General features: G+C 36.6%; 1 long non-coding RNA gene across 1 annotated transcript; it reads left to right on the top strand.

Annotated features, from left to right (window-relative positions):
• Nucleotides 1–1,462: 1,462 nt before the first annotated feature.
• Nucleotides 1,463–9,174, top strand: LOC148114558 (uncharacterized). The gene is made up of 2 exons (XR_015732856.1): nt 1,463–1,967; nt 8,716–9,174. It is a non-coding gene; the product is annotated as an uncharacterized LOC148114558 (long non-coding RNA).
• Nucleotides 9,175–9,946: the final 772 nt, after the last annotated feature.

Genomic DNA, 9,946 nt, shown 5'->3' with positions numbered 1-9,946 from the left:
CCTTCCTTCCTCTTATGTAACATCTCAGAGTTAATTGAGAATTGTGTCTTTGTCAGTTTGTAACTTTAAGTTATTTCAGGTATCATTTTTTGTTGTTTGCATCTCAGTTCATCCAATCAGCACCATCTAACTCAATACAGCCTTTGCATTATTATTACATGTCATTTGTTTCAATGAAGCTAGTCATGTTAAGAAAAAAAAAAGTAAAGAAGTCCCTGTGGGGACTTCTACTACTCACATATGCTACTAAACTACTCCGCTAGTTGTTGCTGACTATAAAAGGTGGTATTGATCTCTGTTTCAAGACCATTGAACCAGCACCGTCGAAAGACATTTTCATGGTCATGTGGCCAACATGACATCATAGAGTGCTGTTACCTTCCTACCAAAGTGTCACCTATTTATTTACTGACAATTTGCATGTTTTAGAACTGCTAGGTGGGCAGTAGCTGGGGCCAAGATGGGAGCTCACCTCATCGCATGGTGCTTAGGTCTTAAACCTGGACTGGGCTGCTGACTTTCCAGCCAACAAGCCCAGCATTTTAACCACTGAACCACCACACCACCCCTATGTTAAGAAAAGAGTTACCCAAAATAAATTATTTTAAAGGATACTCAGAGCTGATTCTTTGAAAAGACTGACATTCAGCAACGGTCGTGACATATATCGAATTGATTACAGTGGCATTTAAACATGACTAATTCTGGCCTTGAGCCAGTTCTACTTTCCAGAAATGTTTACATAATTCCTTCCAAGACTGATAAAATGTATTGGGACTGAAACTTTCTGGTTATTGCAGACTCCTCAAACATAGATTAAATATATATTCTCCATTCATTGATGGACAGGTAATATTACAGCTTGTATTTAACAATGATAGGATGATAGAAATTCATTCTCAATCTTTGGCTAAATTACTGAACTCAGCTTTAGAAATTAGCAGACATAGATTCAGTCATGTGTAACACCTTTTTCAGTCTAATTTTAACTCATTGACTAGCTGACTTGTCATTATATTCAAAGACGCTTTTTCTTTACCCTGCAAAATCACAAACGTTCACATGATTCAAATCTTAGGTAGAAGCAACCAGATCTATTGATATACTTTTCAGAGGTGTCAAACTGGTGGCCCCCAGGCTGGATGTGTCATGCACCGGCCACACCCACCCCAGCTCCATAAATGGGAAAAATGTCACAAAACATCAAGTGATGGTAATGTGACATGGCAAGTTTGACACCCCTGCTTTACATTTTTGGGTATCAGAGGACGTTTTAAATATGCAAATAGTCAAAGGGACAGGTAGGTGCAAGTCCACCCAAGCTGAGCTAGCAAACCCACTGAGCACTTTCGGACAGTTGTTTTACCTGAAACTCATAGAGTTGCGGATGTTAAAAGTGGAAAGAGGAAGGAACACTATAGGGCAGTGTTTTTCAACCTTGGCAACTTTAAACTGTGTGGACTACACCTCCCAGAGTTCACCAGCTAGTTCCTAGAATTCTGGGAATTGAAGTCCACATAACTTAAAGTTGCCAAAGGTTGAGAAACACTGCTATAGGTATACAGTACTAAGATGTACTCTAGGAAATGATGACAATTGATGAAGGGGTTACTCCTCTGGCAAAAAGTCAGGGTTATGGTATGTGGTTTAGCAATGTAGCTCTGATCTTAGCATCAGCTGGTCTGTGTTTGCTCTTGATCATTCCCCAGTTACAACAGTTCTTTCTTAATTCCACTCCAGAACAATTCATTCATTCTAACAAGCACAAAAGATGATTAAGTAGGAAGACTTGCCACATTAACCATTTGGTCATTAGTAATAGTGATTCATTCAGACATGTTGGAAGTGACTGCCATGATTCATAGCCACTACATTTAGAAGACACCATATTGGGTAAGACTGCCTCAGCAAAATGCTGGTCGTACCTGTGAGAATGGAGTTCCATTCATGAAATCAAAGCAACACAGGTAAAAAAGAAATGGGGTTTTGATTGTCACACACTGCCATCCTGACTTTTTTATTCTTAAATTGCTGATGCTGACTGTGTCAACTAAAGCCTTTATAAGATTCTGGGAAGCCTGGCAAAAGAATTATGTTTGAGCCTTCTATTTTCTTCTAAGTCAATGTAATTTTTCCAATGCAATTTTTCAATGCATTTTTTTTTCCTCTGTAGAAGCCAGAGAAAAATATTTTTACTACCATGAAAGAAAAGTATTGACCAACTGAACCTTTCAAAACTGAGCCATGGCCTAATGCAACTCCCCTACATGTGTTGAGCTAGAACAATTGTTTCTGTCATTTCTCTTTTAGAAAGAAAATAGTGGCTTCAACTCAAGGTACAGTAAATGAAAGTCATGATTGATTAGATAGCAATAGCACTTAGACTTATATATCGCTTCATAGTGCTTTATCGTCCTCTCTAAACATTTTATAAACTCAGCATATTACCCTAAACAATCATATTCCTCCTTAATGGCTTCTGTAACTTTACTCCATAATTCCTCTGGTTCTCTATTAATGAGGTTTGTGACTTCCAAATGACTCCTGATGTCCTCCTTGAAAATGGTACATATATACTGTATATGTATCATATACAGTATATATGGAAGATCATATGGAAGAAAGTCAGAAAATTATACATATATTACTGTAATGCTGGTGGTTTTACTGGAAGATTGGCAAGGAGGATTTGGATACCTCTTTCCTTTAGGTTAATGGGAACCTTATATTTATCTCTAATAGTTGAGTATATATTACAGAATTAAACAAGCATTTATTTTAGTCCCTATAGGATTATATTTCAGTCAGACTTTGTTTTATCCTGTCCTTGGAGGGGGGTACTTGAATAGAATGATGTTTTTCATTGTTAATTCAAAAGCTTGAGAAACAGATGCTTCTTAACTTTGAAATGGTCTCATTGGCTACTGCTATAAACTAATACTGCTTAACCTTGATGGTCTCATTCTTGGCAGATATCCATAACCTTGAAACAATTGGTCTCATTCCTGGCAGGACAAGGCAATGCATTCCAAGATAAGATAAATTCATCCTCCTTGTCCTTAATGAAATGTGGCCATCAAAAACAGATGTCAATCATGCTATTTAAGAACTATTTAAGATGTCAGAAACCCACCATGGGATGGAACTTCAGTGTAGATCTAGCTAGAAGAGTGCTGCATTTTTTATGGCTTTAAAGAGTTCCATTCTATTATAACAACTTAGGTGTCATGATTGTCAGAAAGGGCATAACATTTTTCTTTCTTTGTCTTATTGTATTCTTGAATATATTTTTTTTTATTGCTGCCTCATGTTCTGTTACTTTCCTATCCTGTTTTGGAATAAAACCTTACGTACTCATACTATGTGGCCATTGCTTCCAAAACCAAATGATATCACCCTCCTAGGCTGAGGACAGAGCAATACAAGACCTGACTAAAACACATTATGGCTGGGATGTGCAGTAAATATATAAATAAAATCCAAGGGTCAACAGTAAAAGATAGGTCAGCCACATTGAGCAACCACAAACTGTTGTCATTGTTTTTCTGAACCCTGAATTGCTTAAGTAGCAGGAAAGACTAAGCCTATTTGTTGTTGTTAGTTGTGAAGTTCTGTCCGGCCCATCATGACCCCATGGACAACATTCCTCCAGGCCTTCCTGTCATCTACCATCCTCTGGAGTCCATTTAAGCTCACACTTACTGATTCAGGGACTCCATCCAGCCACCTCATTCTTCTTTTACCCTCAGTCTTCCCCAGCATTAGGCTCTTCTCCAGGGAGTCCTTCCTTCTCATTAGGTGGCAAAGTATTTGAGTTTCATCTTCAGGATCCGGTCTTCTAAAGAGCAATCAGGGTTGATCTCCTCTAGGACTGATCGGTTTGATCACCTTGCAGTCCAAGGGTCTCGCAGGAGTCTTCTCCAACACCATAGTTCCAAGGCCTCAATTCTTTGGCACTCAACCTTTCTTATGGTCCAACTTTCACAGCCATACATTGCAACTGGGAAAACCATAGCCTTGACTATACCACTAAGCCTCTACCTTTGAGTAAAAAATCCCCTCTTGATAAACCAGCTCTTGGTGTGTACATATGTGCTATGTATAAAGATAACTTCCTTCTGGCTTAACGCCAATCATAGCAGTATGTCAAGATAAGCTACTTTGATGCAATAAGAGTGGGAGCATACCCTTCCCTTTTTGGAAAGTACAACTTTGCAGACTTGGCAAATATCATCCCACCCTGGAAAGAGTTGACACTGTAAACAATAGCATTACCTTTTGCAATGCATTGCTTTTTAGGAATTTTTCAGGCTCGGAAAAGATGACTAGCATGCAAACTTGACAGCTTTGAAAAACATAAATGTTACCTTCCACACTGTCAGGGGCACAAAAAGGGAATGAGAGAAACTAAAATATGGGATGTTTTTGGGCAGAGAGCCTCCAGGAGAATTGCTGCCAGGTCAATGTATTGCCTCCACTGTTAAATGAGTTAGCTCCTTGTAAGTCCAGAGTAATTGTGCATTCATTGCTGCTTCCATTTAGGGATATGGCATTCTGTCACAGGGAAGAATTATCTTACTCCTAACCAAGAGAAGGCTGCTAGAAATCTTTCTCAGAAAGCATGAACAGATTACAGATAGTCCCTTTTTCTCACTGACAAATGCAAAAATCAACATTACTAAAGCCTATTGAACTATTAGCAGCAATAACACACTGAAACACAATGAAGAACTCCACCTTCCATTGGTTGTTGGTTTGTTTTTCAATGTCATTATATGGTATAAGATTTACACGTTCGGCCACTACCAAATCTAAAATCCTGGTGGAAAAAAAAATATTAACATCCATGCACTTATAAAAATGCATGAGCCAAGTTCAACTAATATAGACCTATTTACAAAGAGGTTACTCTTCTTAATAATGACTGCAACTGCTTTTGCCCATTCAAAGCTGGTCTGAATAACTATCAAGCTGGAATATTGATTGCAGTAGCCTGATAATCACAGCTAGAGAAAAAGCAAATTAAAAATGTATCCAGTCTTCACAATGCCTCCTAGAAATACAGCTCCAAATAACCATGACTTACATTTTTATAATTTAATTTTCAACATAACCAATGATAGGCATTGATTGTTAAAAGTTGTATACCCATGGATGTTTCTGCTGTCCTTAGAATGGTTGCTTTAGAAATCATCAAAATTGGTTGGACAATTACATGGGAAAGAAAGATTAAAAGAAGCTTAGTTAACAGACCATTGATATGTGCTATATCAGTGATGGTGAACCTTTTAGGCACCGAGTGGCCAATCTGTGCACACACGCATGCCCAAACGGAAAGGTGCGTAAATGCGCAGACTTGCAAATGTGTGCATGCATGGTCATGTATGCAGCATGCATGGGCGTGCATGAATGTGCACATGTGCGGACATGTGCATATGTGGACATGCGTATGTGCATGCACAGACCTGGGGTGACAGTGTGCATGCCAGAAGAGGAGGCTCTGCATGCCACCTCTGGCACACGTGCCATAGATTCACCATCACGATGTTATATTTTCTATTAGAGATTGGCATTACTATCTACTATCTTGAGAAAAGCATCAGCATGAATTTAGCCAGAAATGCAAGTCTTGGAAATGAATGAATGAATGAATGAATAGCTTGAAATTGCCCCTGTGAAATGCCTATGTGATATTCTTAATTCTCCAGTACAGCAATAGTATCCAGAAGGATGCCTTTAAATGTGCTAACCTAAAATTTGGGTAGAAATTATGGTTGAATTTTAAAGTGCTCTTACTTCAAGAGAGGTGGGTTTTTGGTTTTTTTTTTGTATAATAGAAAAAAAGAACATTAAATAGAAGGGAGAAAAATTATATTCACTATATTTTAATATTAATTAAATCAAATATCAATTTTGTTTTCACCTAGTTTCATTCTCAGGTATGTAGCTGTCAGCATAACACTTAAAGTTCAAGTGCCATTCTTGCCTCCCCTGAACACAAACTGCATAATTGAAGTCTAAAATTGAAGCTTTTTGTTATACAGATGTTATACAGTACTCTGAACACTGTTCTGTAGCTAGTCAATGGTTGTAGACTGCAAGCATTATATGGACGTTTCTAATTATCAGAAAACCAGATTTTTTTTTTGTTACTCAAGAAAAAAGGTAAATATGCCATTTTATAGTGTTTTATTTGCCTTTTCTTCTAAATTTTTTTTTTGAGAACAGTATTTTCTCTACTGGAGAAACAATTCCAAACCTATCTTGTCTAATGACATTGACTGATTATGGGAGCTGAGCTGATGGATTTCTCCCCCTCCCCCTCTCTCTCCTCATCATTTCTTACTATCTTCTGGCAAAGTTGAACAGGGACGTCCAGCTTTCTCTGTATCCTGGTCCATGAGGTGGAGGATTTCTATACTGCATAAATAACTCTCTTTTTTTCTTGTGAACTGATTTTAGGCTAGTTTCTCTCTTTTTGAAGTAGCTCTTTGACTGCTTGTTTGCATTACAGTGCAAAATCTGCTATGTGTGTTTCACATCTCCCTTCATTTCTGTAATCATGATGATAGGCAAACAAATGCAAATTGAAGTGCATGTGTGAGTGAAAATATGCATAAAGAGAATAAATATGCTATGTAGTAAGCATTTTAAAACACACATACTGTATGCTTCTTGTGGCAAAAAGCAAGCTGTTTTTAAATTATATATTTAAAATTGAATAGTTATTAATGGTTAATACTTAATCATTATTTTCAAATAATTAAAAAAAGAAACACAGACTTGTATCTCTTTTAACATCTTCTTAACTTTATAGCTTAATAAAATGACTAATTCGTTCTGCACATCTATCCATCCTTTTGTAATGTTATGAGTTCTGCAATTCTGTACAGCCACCACTGTGAATAAGATTCTTGATAGGAAAGCCAACATGTACAGGGCACCAGTTTGCGATTAGTGTCATACATTTTTTTAAGGAATAGAAGTCCTTCAAATTGGACAACTTGAACTTGATTCAAACTGGGGGCTTGTGTTGGAGAGTAGAGGCTATCCTTCCACTTCCAAAATGTTGATGAAGTATATTTCTATCTATAAATATATAAATTAGGATTATTGCTACATCTTCAAAATGGAATAAAACTTCCATTATTTGCAGACTATTTGCTTTGATATCAGAAAGGGGTTATCAGAGGAAACTACAGTAATGGGAAGAAAAGGATGGTCCTTAATGGATATTGAGTATCTCATCATGAGCTGTGTTTTAATCAGCCAGTGTTCAAAAGGAAGCAGAGATTTAAAAGACATCCTGATTAAAGAAAATAAATCTGTAAGATGTTTTTCTCCCTTCTTACATTAACAAAACAATCTGCTATTAATGAACTACCTGCAGTTTTTCAGAGAGTGTGGTACTTTGCTAGTAGATAGGTAACTTTAATCAACTTTCATTTTGCCTCGGCTAAGGTTGGGAGATCAACTTGCAGAATAGTGAATTATTTTTGTTGTTGATCATGTGAATTAGACCCAAGTTATTCAGTTTTTCTCAGGTTTCTTTTATTTGGTATTATTAAAATAAGGTATGAGCTTTCTTTTTAGATCTAAAGAAATACCTTTTTTACATTTCTTCTTCAACAGTAAGAATTACCTTCTGATTGTTGAATTCAAAGCTATCTCATCCCTCAGTATGATTTGGGCAATATGCAAATGTAATTGAGCAATTAAATATTAAGGATACTTAATACAAATTTTTTTAAAAATGTTTTAAGTCTACCAACAGACCAACTAGAAATCTTGTAAGAATTCACATCATCTCTGTAGCAAATAATTTTTTAAAAAAAATCCAGAGCAAATTATCTTGTAAAGGTATATTTTCTCTAAAGATTCCACATCTTATTTATTTGTGCCTGAACAATGTATAACATTCAGCAAGCAAGAATATCACATCACTAGCATATTTCCCTTCTCCCAGTGTGTCTTGACCTGAAGAGCAAAACAGAACTATTTCAGGAAGGCTATATGCTCCGATTTTGTGGTATCTCTTCATTCCCCCTTTCCTGCAGCTGTACTAGATTAACCGAAGGGCATGTCAATGATCAAGGATGCAGCATTGTAGCAATAGTGTGACTGAATTCTGCTTATAATTTATGATGGAATTGTTTATCTTATGCCTCACATCAGCCATATTTTGGATGTTGTTCCCTAACTCCATAATTGTCAGACAGCTGAATGTTCTAGCTATCTGTTATGGGAGAAGTAATCTTAAAACTCCTGGAGACAAGCAGGATGATCTGAATTTTTTATTGTTGTTGTTTTCATGGCAAAGACGTCTGATTCTAATCCTATTTAACAAGTACTTTGCTTTGAAAATAAAGCACTCCTCTGTAGCTCTGGTAATTTTTGTGCTACATTACCAAGGAAGCATGCAAAAATCATGGTCTATCATTCATTTTTTTCTACTGCATCAATAAAAATTTCAAGACTACCATGCAAACTGCTTCTAAGACAAATATAATAGTGTTGTGTAAATTTCAATTTCAATTATTAAATATGTCAGAGTGGCAAGGATATTAGATGTTGCCACAAAGGTTGACATCTAATCTGGATTCTGGAGAAAATGATGTTAAGAGATTTTCCTCCTTATTGATATTTCTATCAAGTCGCCTATTTAGGTGTGCTATTGTTTCGTTTATCACTTCCCTAATCCTTCATTCCTTACAGGTTTTTATTTTCTGCTCTACTTTGTGAATGAAGACCAGGGGTGTAATCCAGCAGGTTCTGATAGGTTCTGGAGAACCAGCGGAAATTTTGAGCAGTTCGAAGAACCAGTAAATACCACCTCTGGCTGGCCCGAGTGCGGTGGAAATGGAGATTTTGCAATATCCTTCCCCTGCCAAGCCCACCAAGCCACACCACGCCCACTTTACCATGCCCACAGAACCGGTAGTAAAAAATTTTTTGGATTTCACCATTGGTGAAAACTTATCCCTGACCTCTCAAAAGGTGGCTAAAGCTCCTTTTATCTCATAAATTTCAGATTATCATTACTGTGTTACAGTGATGACAAACAATATCAGAGTCCACACCTCAAAGTAACCATCAGGACCAACAGAAGAGCCTTGTGTATCACTGTTGCTGCAATCTCTATTATATCCGCATTAAAAAAAATCCCAAAAGTTATCCCTATTACTGTATATGTCTTCTTTTTTAAATTTTGTATCCTCATAGAAAGCCATTATGTAATTATGTGTAGGGAGTGGAGAGGTAAATTGAGATTTAGAAATTTCTTTTTAAGATTTTTTTCTAATGTTTTTGCATCAGGATACTTTGTACTAAAAGGTAACTCCTTTGATTGTTGTTTGCAGATGTATAATGTTGTACCTGTTATAACAAACATTTTTTTTCATTTCCCCCAATTCTTTCTACTGATTTGCTATAATGTATCTGACAAGTAACTATAATAAATACTCCCTGAGGGACCTCACAGCTGCCATTCACAACACAAACACCATTAAGTATATTACTGAATAGGCAAAAAACGTTGCCCCTTCTGTTTATATGGAATAAAAGGCAGTGAAAAATGTCAGTGGGAAGCTGATAGAATGTTTTCCTTCTTTACTTTAATCTATAAGAACAATATCCCAGTTCTACAAGCTATCAAAGTAAAGTTCTTATCATAGTATCAAGTATTTGTGCTAATAGCTATGTTCTGTTCTCTCACATAAAGAATCATAGGACTGAAACTCTGCAGGAGAACTATGCTATTTAACCACCCAGTGCTGATATCAAAATTTGGTATTTGTTGATTCTGTCAATATTCTGGAAATTGAGCCTTCATAATACGCCCCTTCTTTAAACCTGCTAAGCATGCGGGGTGTACAGGATTAGAGCTGGGCAATCTTTCTCACAATGCTTCCAAATAAAATCTTACAGCAATTTTTTTTAAACTGAT

The sequence above is a fragment of the Pantherophis guttatus genome, chromosome 3, assembly GCF_059756535.1.
Source record: "Pantherophis guttatus breed Tessera chromosome 3, ASM5975653v1, whole genome shotgun sequence".
Lineage (NCBI taxonomy): Eukaryota > Metazoa > Chordata > Lepidosauria > Squamata > Colubridae > Pantherophis > Pantherophis guttatus.
The sequence above is the reverse complement of the archived record's forward strand: the minus strand, read 5'-3'. Positions and strand labels throughout refer to the sequence as shown.